Source organism: Aquarana catesbeiana, linkage group LG01 (assembly GCF_042186555.1).
Source record: "Aquarana catesbeiana isolate 2022-GZ linkage group LG01, ASM4218655v1, whole genome shotgun sequence".
NCBI classification, from domain to species: domain Eukaryota; kingdom Metazoa; phylum Chordata; class Amphibia; order Anura; family Ranidae; genus Aquarana; species Aquarana catesbeiana.
The window spans coordinates 797,971,591-797,989,138 of NC_133324.1; the positions used below are offsets into that span (position 1 = coordinate 797,971,591).

Here is a 17,548-nt window from a genome sequence, read left to right on the forward strand (position 1 = left end):
AAACTGAGGCAGCAGACTTTGTGAAAATGAATATTTGTGTCAATCTCAAAACTTTTGGCCATGGCTGTACAGATACCATAAAAACAATGTGATTTCCATTGTCATGCAATTCTGTGCCACTCTAGTTGCATCAGAAATCACACTAGTGTGAACCAGGCCTTAGGCTCGATTCACACCTATGCATGTTGCTTTTGAGCGTTTTTGGAGGTTTTTTTTTCATGCTTGCCACGTTTTTGAGCAGCGTTTTTTGCGGCGTTTTTGTGGCGTTTTTGCCGCGATTTGTGTTTTGCGGTTTTTTTTTTTACAGTTTTTTTTTAAAGTCTAAAAAAAAATTAAAAAAAAATTAAAAAAAAAACAAAACGGCAAAAACGCATAAAAAACGCATCAAAAACGGTGCAAAAACGGTGCAAAAACGGTGCAAAAACGGTGCACTTGCGTTTTTGATGCTTGTCCATTGAATTCTATTACATGCAAAACGCTGCATTTTGCATGAAAAAAAGTCCCTGACCCTTTCCAAAAATGCAGAGAAACAAAAAGGCATTGATGTGAACATGTTCCATAGGAACCCATGTTAAAAAATTCCCGTGCATTTCTGCAAAATGCATCAAAAAACGCGCTAGTGTGAATGGAGCCTAAGAGAGGCACTATCCTAAAGAAATAGATTAAGGCCTGGTTCACACTAGTGCTATTTAAGATGTGACTGGAGTCACACAGAATTGCATGACAAGGCACATGGTTTTCATTGTTTGTTCACATCAATACAATTCAACATGGTGCGATTTTTGGAAGAGGTTCCGGTCTCAAAAATGTGGGAAATATTTCATTACAGGTAAGTGCTGTGATTACAGGATATAGGAGCAGAATTTTTATTTTCTTTTACTAAACTTCAGCTTTAGACCCCTTTCACTCTGAGGCACTTTACAGGCGTTTTTTGCGCTAAAAATAGCGCCTGTAAACTGCCTCTTCTGCAGGCCCAGTGTGAAAGCCCGAGTGCTTTTACACTGGGGCGGTGCTCTTGCAGGACAAGATAAAAAGTCCTGCAAACAGCATCTTTGAGGCGGTGTGGAGAGGTGTATACACCTCTCCTCCAACGCCCCTTCCCATTGAAATTAATAGGCGCCGCTTTCAAAGCGCCTTAAAAGCACTTTGAAAGCAGCACTAAGCGGGTGCTTTTAACCCCTTTATTATGTTTACAAACAATTTTTATTATAGAAAGGTTAACCCCTTTTTAACTCCCCAAAGCACCCCCACATGTTGAGGGCATGTGGTCTGGTATGGTTCAGGAAGGGGGCGCTCACTTGTCATCCCTCTTTTCTGGCCTGCCAGGCTGCATTCTCAGATAAGGGTCTGGTATAGATTTTGGGGGGGACCCCACGCCATTTCATTTTATATTTTGGCATGGGGATTCCTCTCAAAATCCATAGCAGACACTAAGGGTCCGCCATGGATTTGGCAGGGGACCTCACGCCGTTTTTTGTAAAAAATAATTGTATTGGGTTCCCCTTAAAATCCGTACCAGACCCAAAAGGGCCTTGTATAGTTTAGGGGGAAGACCAAAACCCCCATCCTTTCACGCCGCTTTTTTTCACAATTTTTTTTATTGCCGACAAGGTTTTTTTTTTTACATTGAGCTGTTAGCAGGGAACCCCGCTGACAGCTGAAAAGTCATTCTTTGTTAAGGAAGCCCACTCTGTAACAACCAGCTAATGTTAAAGACACCGCTGGCTGCCAGCTCCAAAACTTTGCATCTGAAGCGCATCTAAAATCGCAGCTGAACTGCTGAACAGCTCCTTTGGAAATTCACAGTGAAAACTGAGGAGAAATTCACACCGGACATGTGTGAACCTAGCCCAAATCTGTACAACCTCTGTCTTTGGGGGTAGTCTCCTATATGTGGTTCCCTGATCTGAATGCCTCCATACAAGAACATTGTTGGCTTCTCTGGTCATTTGCTTAGGCCTGTAATACATGACATTTATGTTTTATATTTACAAGCAGATTTAGAATGTTACTAGTAGACATTTTACATAAGGCAACATGTATTTTGGGTTTACTGATGCGTTAATGACATGTTATAATGAAAGCTGTAATTATTATATTAGGCAGGTGCAGCAGGCTGTCTGTACCGACGCGGTACGCACTGCCAAATTCAACAAAAATACATATATATGGTAACCTTGGTAATCCGCTTGTGTATACATGCGTCACAAGTTAATCAAGGCCCGTACTGTTCCAGGCAAGTATATCCTGTTAAAAGGGGAAAAGGAGAGCCGAATATACGATGAAAAAAGCTTTCCCAATCTGACACCACCTTTGGAAAGTTCACAAAGGCATCACTGTGTCCCCAAACCTGCACAGAATGTTACTGTTTGCTGCTCTGAGCCCAGAGGTAATGTGAAGGAAATAAAAGACATTCCACTTTTCCCAGGAGACTTCTTTCTTGTAGCTGAATGTGGCCAGCTCTGAATGGCCTGTGTCTACCTTCCATGACCTCCTCTGTACTGTACAATACAACAAGTGTTTAACCAGTGATTGGCTATCGAATATATGCAGCTCCACAGCACAGCTTCATTACTAAAGTCAATTAGACTAACATTTCCTGAAAAAAGGGAATATACTGTATAATGGGTTTTTTTCCAGCAGAATATTCTGGGTATTCACCAACATGTTTTTTTTTTTTTTTTTTTGTTAAAGCATACATTTGTTGTGGTTCAAGACAGAGGTTACCAACCAGTGGTCTGTGGTCCACCGATGGTCCACAAGAAAAATTTGGTGGTCCTCAGGGGTTCTGCCGCAAATCAACATTGTGGCCGATGTATACCGCCCAATGTGTTTTCCGGTGTGGTTCTCAATGGGCGCCGACAGTCATTGATACCCAATGCCTCCTCTCTAGTTCCCGCTCCTGTGAACTCGGAGGGAGATGCCGGGAGGAGTAGTGCAGAGAGTGGGAGGTGTAGATGGAGGGGGCTTCCAATGGTAGCGCTGATCACAGACTGTGGGAGTGAGCATGGAGTTTGAGCACATGGCTAAATAAGGGGGGGTGAGATCCAATGAGGAGTCTGTGTAAGGCAGCAGTGTGATGCAGAGTGGGGGGGGGGGGGGGGCAGAGGGGGCCAGAGAGCCGGAGCATTGTGTGTATAAGACAGCAGTGTGATCCAGGGGGAGGGGGGCAGAGAGACATAGCATTGTGTGTATAAGGCATGTAAAATTCATGTTAGTGGTCCGTGGGATTCAAAATTATACGTTTAGTGGGGGGTCCGAAGGGTTGGCAACCACTGGTTTAATATACACTATATTGTTAAAAGTATTGGGACGCCTGCCTTTACATGCACATGAACTTTAATGGCATCCCAGTCTTGGCCGGTAGGGTTCAATATTGAGTTGGCTCACTCTTTGCAGCTATAACAGCTTCAACTTTTCTGGGAAGGCTGTCCACAAGGTTTAGAAGTGTGTCTATGGGAATGTTTGACCATTCTTCCAGAAGCGAATTTGTGAAGTCAGGCACTGATGTGGACGAGAAGGCCTGGCTTCCAGTCTCCGCTCTAATTCATCCTAAAGGTGTTCTATCGGGTTGAGGTCAGGACTCTGTGCAGGCCAATCAAGTTCCTCCATCCCAAACTCGCTCATCCATGTCTTAATGGACCTTGCTTTGTGTAAAGGCAGGAGTCCCAATACTTTTGGTAGTATAGTGTAAGTTTTAGCAAAATGAATATTGACATTAAAAGTGACACTAAGGGGGTTTTTTACGAAAGGCAAATCCACTTTGCACTACAAGTGCAAACTACAGTGGAAGTGCAGTCACTGTAGATCCGAGGGGGACATGCAAGGAAAATTAAAAAAACAAACAAACAGCATTTTAGCTTGCAAATGATTGGATGATAAAATCAGCAGAGCTTCCCTTCATTTCAGATCTGCCCCTCATATTTACAGCGACTGCACTTCCAAGTGCACTTTGCACTTGTAGTTTGCACTTGTAGTGCAAAGTGGATTTGCCATTCGTAAATAACCCCCAAAGCCTTATTTCCAAACAAATAATCTGCACATATCCACAACTTAATGACCCTAAAATCTATTTTTCGTTTTAGGCTGGGTCCACATATGTTTGAATGTGGTTTTCACCACATCCAAGTCGCATGACATGCAATTGTGACCGGCTCTCAATGGAGACAGTTCACACATGTTCGGGGGCGACAGCGGTGCAGACTCCAAAAGGGTCTTGTGCATTTTTGGGTCAGGTTCAGTTGTGAATACAGGCAAAAATTCTGACCTGAATCACACCTGAACCGGTAAACAGAAATGCACTGGACCTCAGGCTGGAAACCGTGGCTGCACCTATGTGAACCCGGCCTTAATCATTTCTCACTGTGCTTTTTTGCCTCCATGTAATGTCCTCTATGAGCTCCCACAGTTGCGGTCATGTGTACGGCTCTATAAACATCACAAATCCCACAGTCCGTCTTGGAAGGAAGCAAGAGAATGTGGCTACATCCGTAGATACAGTGGCATCATGGAGAATGAACGTAGTCACCCTCTAACAGAATTTCTGATTGCAGTAGCAAAAACAAAATTAATTTGCGGAGGAGGCTGAGAGCAATAGAAGGGAATTTTTTTAAAGTTAAGAATACATATGTTATTCGATTTTTTTCTTTTTAACCACCTCAGCCCTGGAAGGTTTCACCCCCTTAAGGACCAGGCCATTTTTTGCGATAAGGCACTGCGTTACTTTAACTGACAATTGCGCGGTCATGCAACGCTGTACCCAAATAAAATTGATGTCCTTTTTCTCCCACAAATAGAGCTTTCTTTTGGTGGTATTTGATCACCTCTGCGGCTTTTATTTTTTGCACTATAAACAAAAAAAACCCAACAATTTTGGGGAAAAAAAAAAAATGTAAAAAAACATAAAAACAAAAACAAAAAAAAACAAAAAAAGTAAAAAAAAAATCGAATTTCTTAATAAATTTACGCCGAAATGTATTCTGCTACATATTTTTTTTTTTAAATCCCAATAAGCGTATATTGATTGGTATGCTGACTTTCATTACCTTTGACATAAGTGATCGGGACAACTAGACAGGATGATTCTCTCTATTCAGGAGCAATGACAGCATTAATAACCTGACAGCTGTTCGAATCCTTGCCACTCTATCCCAATCTGAAAAAAAAAAAAAAAAAAAAAGTTTGCCTTCAAGCTGGGTATACACTTTGAACATATACAAGCTGATTGAAAAAAAAAAAAAAAAACCCTTAGATTTCCACATCCACACAAGAGATGTGGATGCAGGGATCTCCCCCCCGCTGCGCATTTGTATTCTGAAAGCAGGGATTGTACTGCCCCGACTTTAGAATACACAGATTGGCTGCAGTAGCTGATCAAATGCTTGTGGAGGTGCTGCGCGGTGCAGCGGCAGTAAACACTCAAAGTCCAGTTGCAGGAAACAGAACTTGGACTGGGAACACTCACAGGATGTAACAGCAATGTGTAGCAGAGCAGGTCTCAAGTGTGTCAACAGCATCTGTCTGGAGAGGCAGAATGTGGCCTGGGTGGTCCATACCAAAACGGGAGGTTTCCTGGAAGCATCTGGAACCGCTCCCTACTGCTAATCACAGTACCTGTCCCTACACTACACACACGTGAAAAGCGCACCAAGCCCAGGAGTCAGTGTCTTAAATAGACTCTGCCCGACCCAAGATGGCCACCAGAGTTACATGGGCCAGAAGCATCCAATCAGATAGCTCCTCCAATGACCTGGGAAAACATAAAGAAACCATGTTCCCCTTGACTTCCTCTCCCTCTGCAATGTTGCTGTGGCTGAAGGTAGATTGCACCAGCCTACATGCTGGTTTTGCAGCAGGACCTTTCGATAGAGCCCGATCTAATGGCCAACTTCTTTTCAACAGAGAGAGGTTCACACGGACCAAAATTCAGCCAATTCCTGCTGAATCAACAGAATTTCAATACGCTTATAGTCAGTTTAAGTTATAATTTAAGTTTATAGCTGCCATACACATAACGGTCTCCAGACACTGAGCAGAAGGGGGGGCATTGTATCTTTAATGAATGGTCACCTTCCATGGAAGATAGAATAGAAAATGCAATCTTATAATAGATCGGTTAGTAGTTAGGCTGAAAAGTAAGGTTTCAGTATCAGGATTGGGTTCATGGCTAGACTTCAATTCGGGATTAGGATTATGATAAAAGGATACAATATTAAAATATTATAAGCAGTACAAGTATTTTTTCCCAATAAATTTTGGCAACAAAAATGTACTCATTCCACATATGGCAGTAAAACTTTATGTGCTGAAATGTGTGCTGATGCTTCTGTGCCAAAAACAACCATGGCAATTTTCAGCTGCCAAAAAAGTAGATGTAAAACCAATCACTAGATCTCATAGATTGTCATTTAAAATTAAGTTTCAGTCTTTTCTAAATCTGCAGACCTGAATATCCCGTGGGACCCTTGTTACGGTGCATCTTGAATTTTCTGTCCCAAAGCTGTATCTCCGTCTCCCAATTCTTCTTCCGTGTGCCCCCCTGTCACACGCTTTCCCAACGGTGTCTACAAATGGCCATGCGGTCACACATTACATAGGCATGGTCCACTGTTGTCACCATCACGAAAACCTAACCTAGGAAATGACCTGCAGCAGTCTCAGGAGCATCTGTATATAGAATGGAAGTAGCTGCAAAGAACATGCAGGAGATCAGCAGCGATAAAAATCATTAAATAAATAGAATGAAAAAAGTAATGGTTTATGATAGACAGCTCTTTAGCAAACTAAAAAAGTATTTAAGTTTAGAGTACCAAAAAAAATAAATAAAAAAAACAAAAAAAAACCAAAAAAAAACACACGCAACAATGAACCCAATGACGCAAAACTGAGCCATATTCAAGGACCATTTTTTGAAGATTACTACAGAAATGCCAATAAGTAAAGAAATATTTAAATAAAACGCAAAAAAAAAAAAAAAAATGTAAGTTATCCGGAAAGTTTTCATCTTTAATAACGTTGGTTAGCCAATAAAGGGTATCACTTAAACACTATAATTTCAGGTTTAAAGGAGTTGTAAAGTCAGAAGTTTTTTTTATCTTAATGCATTCTATGCATTAAGATAAAAAGCTTTCTGTGTGCAGCAGCTACTCCAGCACCCCCTAATACTTACCAGAGCCCCCTCTCTATCTAGCGATGTCCACGAGTCCCTCAGCTGTCTCCCTCCCGCTGCTGTCAAAGTCAGTTAGCCAATCGTGAGAGGTGGGGGGGCCGAACCGGGGCTCCGTGTCCAAACACATGGAGCTGTGGCTCGGCTCGGGTGCCCCCATAGCAAGCTGCTTGCTATGGGGGCACTCGACAGGAGGGAGGGGCCAGGAAAGCCCAAGAGGGACCTGAGAGGAGGAGGATCTGGGCTGTTCTGTGCAAAACTACTGCACAGGGCAGGTAAGTAAGTATAACATTTGTTTCTTCTCTCTATAAAAATAACAAAGAATGAGACTTTACAATGACTTTAATACAAGAAATAATGCAAAATCAGAAAAAAAGGACATGTACTAAAATATTATCAGAGCTTCCAGGAAGAAGCTCTAAGGGCTCATGCACACAGAAGGTTTTAAAAACGTCTGCACTACAGCAGCGCTAAAAACGCACATTTTTCGCATTTATCCGCATTTTTACTTTAGCTTTACTGTGGGTTTTCCTGCGTTTTTTGGCGTTAGCGTTTTTGCATGTTTTTTCATGAAAAACACCCCATATAATGTAACCCGCCTAAAAACGTCAAACGGGGCCAAACGCGGCTTGACGCATTTAGATGCGTTTTTCGTTTTTACAGATTGTTTTTATCCTGGAAGCACAAGCTGTCATTTTTTTCTACTGCACCTACATGCTTATGCCGCCAAACGCCTCTGACAGTTTATGTGTGCATGGACACTGTGACAGATCCCCGTACTCAACAGGACTATGTCCGCCGTAAATGCTTCCTTTGTCCAGAACCAGCACTATCCAAGACCCCTTAGCTCACCCAGTCATTACCCGTAACTCAATGTAGGGTGAAAAACATCAAACTGTTTATTCAAACACAGGTACACAGGTATACACTCAGGGAACAACTCCCCCCTCCCTTTGGTTCAGGGCGGGGTAAACTGTCCAATCAGCAGGGAGAGTTGTTGGAGGAATTCGCCCCTCCCCTCTCCACCCTGACCCCAGTCCACATGCCAGGAACACAAATACAAAACATCCATCCCATAATACATTTCTCCTAAGGCAGACAGACACAACAGAACAATGGGACACAGCCACACCCCAAACGATCCCAGCAAAGAGTCAAACAGCATGAGACACCACACACAATACATACAATATTCCAGTGTGGCTGTACAGTGAGTCCGACTAGAACAGATTACTGTAGACTGGGGTTCTCGGTTACCCTGTGCCTCTATTGGACACAGGGTCATTTATACATAGGAGGGGCCTGGAGAGCTAAACACGGAGTTTCCTCTCCAAGGTAAGCTGGGTTCCACAAGTCCCCCACCCAAAGTGACTCCCCTCACAGAAATATAGGCTAACATGGAGGTGTTTTTAGAGGCAGTTACAAGAAAAAAAAAAGTCAAACGCCCCTAACAGCAGCTGTAAAAACGTCCTGTGAGCATGAGCCCTTTAAGCGCGGTATGCTGGACCTTCAGAGTGCATGCGCCGCTGATGTCAGCAGATACATGCAAGGTGAATATCTCCTAAATGGTGCATGCTATTTATTTTACCTACAGGTAAGCTTTATTATAGGCTTACCTGTAGGTAAAAATAACAAAGTAGAGTCTACAACCGCTTTAAGTGGATCTTCACTGCATCTGAGCACGACAAAACAAAAACACTATTTCATTCATTTTTATTATTCTAAGCAAACTTCCCCATCCATCCATGTCTCTAGGCTTTATTTTGTTGAGAAATCACTTTAAAAAATAACCTTCTAGCATTTCTGGCCATGGCCACCTTGAGTAAGGGCAAATCATTCATGTAGCATTTACTTTCTGGAATCCATCTGCCCTTACATCAAGCATGCACGCAGGAGAGTGTGCTTAGCTGAGAAAACCCCTCCTCCTCTTGGGATGTATGACATCATTTGCCTAGGCAAGAAACCAGGAGGTAACTGAAGAAATGTAAAAAATAAATAAATAAATAAAAAAACAAGTAAATATGATATACTTTCCTATCTATTTACTAATGCTAGTAGTACAAGTATTAAAAATAATCAATGTTGATTGGGAGAGTGAAGTTCCACTTTACTTCAAAGTGCTTGGTATTATATCATTACCCGATTAATACAGAATTGTACATCATGTAAATGATTACAGATGGGCTTAATTGATAAAGCCGTGTAAAGGGCAATTATGTTGTACAAAGTTAAGTAATCTAAAGCAACCAATGGAATCAGAGTGACTGCGTATTGTCTGCTATGGATTTATAGGGTATGTTTTCTTTTCCTTGTTGGATCAGCCCAATAGTCGCAGTGATTTTAGGGAACGTGGTGGTCTGTAGAGTAGAGAGCCAATGCACACACAGCGTCACCAACATCATCCTCACTGCAAGAGGACACCAAGGTGAGCAGGAGCCTAAAAAAGGAAGGCATCCCAAAGGAGACTCGGCGTCTCCAGTCTTAGGGAAGGACTTCAGTCCATAATTTGGGATGACTTAAGCGGCTAGAGATATGAGCTATCACCCTACACTAAGGAATTTTTTTAAACAATCTACTAACAGGAGTGAGGATAAGACCCTTGGCATTCCCACTGACCTGTTTCCAGTATTAGTACTCTGCACATCCCAAAGTAAAACCACAACTATCACCAATAAGCCCAGTGTGTTCAACTAGCAAGCAGAGCTAGAATTACTCATGACAGGGAATCATTGATTTTCATATTAAGAACAAAAGATTCCAGATTAGTTACTAACAATGCAAAAACAATGCAGCCACGTACAACATTTTTTATTACTCCATATTCACATCTAAGGCTAGGTTCACATCACTGCGGCTGGGTTCTGCATGTAGGACAACCTATGCATTTCAATGGGCTGCCCTACCTGCAGAAATGTGGGGGAAAAAAAAAAATCCTGACCCTAAGCTGCGACACCATGCAGTTTGGAGACCGTTAAAATGAGAAAATATTCAGATTTCCGTAGATATAGCAGGACAGACAGCCATGCAGATCAGTCCAGGATCCTCTGACAATAAGAGTTTATGAAAACAGCAGTACTAATTTTTTTTATCAGTACTGCATGGAACTATAGTCAGAAAATTGATTTCTGTTGGATAACTTCAGGCTGGCCCCTTTTGCAGGTATAGCTATGTGAAGCATTGAAAATAAGTACCAGTAATACACTGTTTCACCCTGCTTTGCGCATGCTTAGTTGCTCTTTATTTTTTTTTTTTTTTTTTCATTCTGCTGACAGACAAAAGATTTACTGCTGCTCAGGGGCTCTGGGCTGCAGAAAAATGGCAGCCTTGACAAGAATAAACAGGAGCAATGCTGGGGGCAATTACAGTGCGCACTAATTTTGGTAAAACCATTATTAATGTGGGATGTATGTTCTTTGCTAAAGAATATTATTTTTTATCAAGCGGTTATGGGTAAAGTTTGGCTTTAAAAAGGAAATTCAGTCTCATGTCTGTTTGCCTCACTCCCCACCCTCTGGCACCTCTATTATTGCTCCGCAGAGGTGCTGAAGAGCTCTGTCCAGCCATCAGGTCCTGGCAGAGCCCTTTGACACATCTGTATACACACAAAATATTTTTCCGCATGCGTGCAAGAATAAGGAAGTTTTCCATGCTATCTATATTTACACACACGTGTGTAATGTATGCACGCAGATGTATGGAGAAACACGCGTGCAAACCTGAAGCCCTACGACAAATCCGCGGACACACAGACTCTAGAAGGGGGGCCCCAGCTGTCATTCTCACCTAAGCAGAAAATATGGAAGTACTGCATTGCAGCACAATAGGTGTTTATCCCTTTATAAAGGAAGGTAAAGAAGGCAGGGCATGAGGGCATTAGGTTTAGGGGGAAGATCCGCTTTACCACAGTTCTATTGTTTTCAATGGACCCATGTACACAGTGGGGGTAGATTACTAAAACAAGTGCACACAGAATCTGGTGAGGCTGTGCATAGAAACCTTCAGCTTCTAACTTCAGCTTGTTCAATTAAGTTGACAATAAAACCTGGAAGCTGATTGGTTACTATGCACAGCTGTATGCACCAATTTTAGTAATACACCCCCCCCCCCCCCCCCCCAGAGTGTTAAGATCAGGAAAATTGCACTTCATTCATATCCCTAAAATCAAAATAGAAAAACCTGAATTCAGTCATTTAGACCTCTTTCACACTGAGGTGTTTTTCAGGCGCTACAGCGCTAATAATAGAGCCTGTAAAGCGCCTGAAAAAAGCCTTAGCTGCAAACCCAGTGTGAAAGCGCTGGCAGGACGTCACAAAAACCGCCCCGCTAGCGGCCGAATAGCGCCGCTAAAACTACGGTAAAGCGGCGCTAAAAATAGTGCCGCTTTACCGCTGACGCATGGGGCGGCTCAGTATGAAAGGGGTCTTAGACTCCATGCACACTAGCGTTTTTTTTTTAAGCTCCTAGAAGCCATTATCAGCATTGTTTCTGCTCCTAGAAGCTAAATAGTGTCCATGCACACAACTCAAGGCTATTAGCGTTTTTTGAGCTTCAGCTAGGAGCAGGAAAAAAAAAAAAATTGTTTTTGTAGAGTTTCTTGGAGCGTTTTTCCAGCAGAAACGCTCCTAAAATGCTACTACAAAAAGCTATTAACAGCATTTTTTAATCCAGCGGTTTTTTTTTAGCTTAGTGTGCATGGAGTGTTAAGCATGTATATAAAAGTGTGTAACACATAGATGTACAAATATATACAGGTAAAAGGAATAGAAGTAGAATTTTACGCTGTACATCCCTATGCATATAAACACATGCACCTTACTTTTTTTGGCCTCTTCCAGCATGATCCTATGTATATGATCAGTAATTTCATAACATCCATGTTCATGTACTCTAAATTGTAGCTGTTAACACCAACAAATTAACAGATAATGCATTTATTCCCATAGATTAGGGAGCTGGGAGAACACTACTGGTGCTTCTTATTTGCACGTCACTGAGCAACAATAGTGATCGCAACAGGATTTCTAACCTGGACAGCTGACATTCATTTCTTAGAGTAGTCAGTGTCTGCCTCAAATCATAAAACTGTCATCTCCTGTCTATGGGGAATCTTCTACTACTACTACTACGTTCTGCATGCGGTATATTTATAACAGTGTTTGCACAGAGAATTCAACTAGCTACATTGTAAACACCCCATTGGTAGTGCCTGGACAAACCTATCCACTGAACACATTCAATGTAAGTCTGAATACATCCAAAGATGGTACAGCTGGCACCCAGGATACGTACAGTTCTAGCAGTCCCCATAAAAACAAAACAGGAAAAAAACATTTCTAGAACTAGCCGCATTCAGACAATCAGCAACTAAAAGACGCACATTGGGGGTGATTCAACACTGCATTTCCAACACATTTCTGGCAGTATATATTTTCATTTGTGCCAAACTCATAATTTTCATTATTACATATTCATTTAGTCCTTATTTGCGACATTTTTACTGCTGGCCCAACTGTTGAGACAAATTAATTAAAAAAAAGATACTACTATATCGGTCATAAGGAAAGTGGAGGTAGCTAAGACCTCTTCCACATTAGAGTAATGCCCTGTTCATGCTAGTACATTTTGTCCTGTTTACTGTCATGCTGCACTGCATGACAATTACATTATTCTCTATGGTGCCCAATCACATCAATGCAGTGCAGCTGCAGTGCGTTTTTGAAAAGATGCAGATGCCTCTTTGGTGCAGTTGCAGTGTGTTTTTGGCCCCATAGACTGCAAGGGTCCATTCACACTTGAAACTGCACATCTACTGGGCATTTTTTCCTTGCACAAATGCATGCATTTGATGTGCGTTTACATGCAGTTGGTTTGCATGCACATGTAGTTGACATGCGTTTTTCTATTTGCATTTGTCCTTTTAGCTGACTTCCTTTTTTCTTTCCCTTGGCTTCTATGTGCACTGTGATGCTTTGCAGTGCATTTGCATGCATTTTTGCGCGTTTGCGGGGTGTAAAAATGCAGCATGCCCCTGTATTTATGATTGTGCTCCACTGTACTACTATAATGTGAACTATGCCCATAGGATTACCTTTATTTTGGACTGTCTATGCAGTTGAAGTACAGTCCAAAATACATCAAACTGCGGCCAACTGCATCCCACTGCATTAGTTGTGAAAGGGTCCTAATGGAAATGCACCAAAAACGGATGTACATGCATTTTTAATGTGTTTTTGTTAGAGTTTTGTGTATAAAATCCAGTCTCCTTCTCCTACATAAAAAAAAAAAAAAAAAAAAAAAAAAATGCATGAACCTTAAAAAATGCGCCAAGAATGCGTAACAAATTCACACTGTGAAAACGCATCATGCTGCAGCAGCACTAGTGTGAATCAAGACTTAATTGTGTTTTTATTGTGTCGCAGACAAAATTCTTCTGGGGCGATCTGCAACAAATTCATATAAACCTTAGTGACAGTTACATGAAATCGGACGTGTCGTTTGTCGCACTACTGTGAGACAGACTTCTAACCAGTATCTACAACTCCCTTTATGGATTTCTCAGCTTGTGTGTACATAACCTAAATATTTACTACCCGTAGCACAAATATACTACAACAGTACACACACTGAAAGCTGTAGCTGTGCAGAAGCAAATAGATTACCGATAAAGGCGAGACCAACAATAACGTCTTCTCTGATTCCTGGTCGTACACCTTGATCTTATAACTAAACTGACTACATGAAAGACCGAACTACCTACATGACAGTCTGTCAACGTTTAGAAAGCCGTGAAACAAAACAACAAAAAAAAAAAAAAACTCAACTTCAGCTCACGAGACAAACAATTGTCAGGCTGTCAAATCTTCCAAAGCTAAAATCCTGCACGATGTAATCACAGCACATTGTTGGCAGGTGTGCTGACAATCACCGAGGACAAAACCTTTATTTATTTTGACCTATTCCTAAAAGATTACTAAACTTTTGTCAGGCTCTATGACACCAACAGTGCTGGTGTTGCTCGGCGTAGCGTCTAATGTGACACACAAGTCAGGCATTTACTTCCAATGATAACATTCATCCTGTTAGGGCTTAGCACTAAGCCTCCCTTGGCTAAACTTTCAGGAAAAAAGAGCTGGGATCATTAGCTATTGCTAATGATCACAGCAGAGGAACAGTACACTAAAAAAACAGCAGTGAGCGGCAAGATGTAAAGATGGCCACATAGAGAGCTGAGATGACAGTACATACCAGGCAGGTGAGATGACAGTACATACATACCAGGCAGGTGAGATGACAGTACATACATACCAGGCAGGTGAGATGACAGTACATACCAGGCAGGTGAGATGACAGTACATACATACCAGGCAGGTGAGATGACAGTACATACCAGGCAGGTGAGATGACAGTACATACCAGGCAGGTGAGATGACAGTACATACCAGGCAGGTGAGATGACAGTACATACAGGCAGGTGAGATGACAGTACATACATACCAGGCAGGTGAGATGACAGTACATACAGGCAGGTGAGATGACAGTACATACATACCAGGCAGGTGAGATGACAGTACATACCAGGCAGGTGAGATGACAGTACATACATACCAGGCAGGTGAGATGACAGTACATACATACCAGGCAGGTGAGATGACAGTACATACCGGGCAGGTGAGTTGACAGTACATACAGGCAGGTGAGATGACAGTACATATAGGCAGGTGAGATGACAGTACATACCAGGCAGGTGAGATGACAGTACATACATACCAGGCAGGTGAGTTGACAGTACATACAGGCAGGTGAGATGACAGTACATACAGGCAGGTGAGATGACAGTACATACATACCAGGCAGGTGAGTTGACAGTACATACAGGCAGGTGAGATGACAGTACATAACGGGCAGGTGAGATGACAGTACATACATACCAGGCAGGTGAGATGACAGTACATACAGGCAGGTGAGATGACAGTACATACCGGGCAGGTGTGTGCAGGGCTCCAGGACAAGTGCAGTCCAGGTACAAGCTGTTGCTCCTCTCCTCTGCAGTTAGTGTTTATTTAAACCAGGACTTTCAGCTGTAACAGTTTCGGTTTTGGCCAGATCCAGAATAAGCCTACAAGGAGCAGGAAGAGAGACACAGGCAGTCAGTGAAGAGACAGGAATTTCAGCTGCTACTGTTCTCAGAGCATTGAGCTATTTCCAGCCAAAGCAGACGGGTTTGTCTGCAATCAGCCAGTGCACACAGAGACCTCCCTTTCTTCCTCTCCAGGGGCCACCTATCACACGGGCCCTTCACCGGCACATTAATACTGAAGGAAGCACAGCGTGCGTGCCAGTCTGGGTCACTTTTCAGGACAAGGCGATGACATAGAGGGACGCTAGCTGATAGCAGCACAGGACGGTGTCAGGTAGAAGTGACACAAATCCATGGAGGCATAGTGATGGGGAGAACTCTACTATAACTCTTATCACCAGTCCTCCTCTATACATATCTTACACTTGGCACTGGACCAGTCTCCCATTATAGTGTAATAAAGATTCCTCTGAGCCCCCAGCGAGGGGCACTACATGTAAAGCAACCATGGCGCTGACCATACCCGATTAGTTTTCTATTGGAACGTTTATACGAAATTCTGAAAAATCATTCGCCCCTTTCACACTTGTGTGACTTATCATGCAACTTGGGACTGCAAAGTCGCATGACAAGTCGTACCCCATTATTTCCAATGAGTACCATTCATATCTGTGCGACTTCAAGTTGCAGCCCCTGCACTACTTTGGTCCGACTTTGAGGTGACTTAGACCTCAAGATTACACATGCAGATTGCTTCAAATCGCATCAAAGTCGTGGCAAAGTTGCATGAGCGCACAAGTGTGAAAGGGGCCTTAAGGCTATGTTTCCACTAGTGCGTCCCCAAAGTCGCGTGATTTTGCCGCGATTTTTTACCGCGATTTTACCGCGACTTTTTACCGCGATTTGAAGCAATGCCTGTATCTATGGACCTCAAGTCGCATCAAAGTGGGACCAAAGTAGTGCAGGGACTACTTTGAAGTCGCTGCGACTTGAAGTCGCACAGATATGAACGGTACTCATTGGAAATCATGGGATACAATTTGTCATGCGACTTTTCAGTCCCAAGTCGCATGAAAAGTCGCACTAGTGGAAACAGAGCCTAAGGCTACGCTTCCACTATTGTGACCCCAAAGCCACGCGATTTAGGGTACGACTTTGATGCAACTTTACAGTCTCTGGATCAAAGTCGCATCAAATTAGTGCAGGAACCTTTTCAAAGTCGCTGCAACTTTAAGTCGCATAGATGGAAACGGGTGCCATTGAAATCAATGGGCTGTGACTTGTCATGCAAATTTATGTGTCTAAAGTTGTATGACAAGTCGCACTAGTGGAAACGGAGCCTTAGACCCCATACACACTATTCGATTTTCTGCAGATTTTTGTCTTCAGATTTACCAAAACCATATAATATGAGGTCAAACCTTAAGAATTTCAATTTGTATGCAATCAGGCAGGTCCTTGTACTACATGGATTTGGTAAATCTGAAGACAAAAATGTGCAGAAAATCTAATAGTGTGTATGGGGTCTTACTAATTTACTAATCGTGCGACACTGTACCCAAATACAATTGATGGCCTTTTTTTTCCCCCTACATATTGAGCTTTCTGTTCTGTATTTGTTTTTTTTTCAATTAAATTCGTTTTATTATTTTTTGACATTGACAACATTACAGACAGATGATACAAACAACATTCCATATAACAAAACAATACAACATAACCCCCCCCCCCCCCAAAAAAAAACAGTTAGGGCTCTTTCACACGGGGCAGATCAGTCATGATCCGCCCCGTGAACACCCGCTTGCCGATCCCCACTGAGCAGGAAGATGACAGGTCCACGGACCTGTCAGAGTGCCGCTCTCCCCTATGGGGGATCGGATGATGACGGACCGTAGAGTCCGTCATCACCCAATCCGATCCGAAAATGGATGGAAAAGTAGGGTTTTCCTCCGTTACACTTTTTCGGATCAGAGCGGGTCGGATGTCAGCGGACGTTCATCCGCTGACATCCGCTATTCCATAGGGATACATGTATGCCCGTTTTTCATCCGATAAACGGAAGGATGAAAAACGGACATACGGATCGTCTATGTGAAAGAGCCCTTAATGTGATGGAGAGAGAGAGACAAGAGGCAAAGAGTGAAGGATATTATCCCCTTCAGGGATAGGGCCAATATCTTGTTCCCACCCAGCCCTGGTGCGAATGGGAAAATTAAATAGGAACTTATCTAACAGCGCCCTATATGTCACAGAGGTAAGACCGTTAGTTGACCTTGCTTGTACTATCTTATCCAAAACAGGAGTAG

The 17,548-nt window shown here is 42.6% G+C and overlaps 1 protein-coding gene across 23 annotated transcripts in view; it reads right to left on the bottom strand.

Annotated features, from left to right (window-relative positions):
* Nucleotides 1-17,548, bottom strand: part of SORBS2 (sorbin and SH3 domain containing 2) — a 497,996-nt gene that overhangs the window by 389,808 nt on the left and 90,640 nt on the right. For 18 of the 23 annotated variants that reach the window (XM_073607562.1, XM_073607516.1, XM_073607502.1 and 15 more), the window contains exons 2-3: nucleotides 15,145-15,281; nucleotides 5,046-5,155 (exon numbers count right to left, since the gene is read on the bottom strand). The exons of 1 other annotated variant lie outside the window; for it this stretch is intronic. The gene's annotated coding sequence lies outside the window, so the exon portion shown is untranslated. Of the gene's footprint in view, nucleotides 1-5,045; nucleotides 5,156-15,144; nucleotides 15,433-17,548 lie in introns of those variants that run through there. 4 more of the 23 variants (XM_073607523.1, XM_073607450.1, XM_073607461.1 and 1 more) reach the window with 3 other exon arrangements.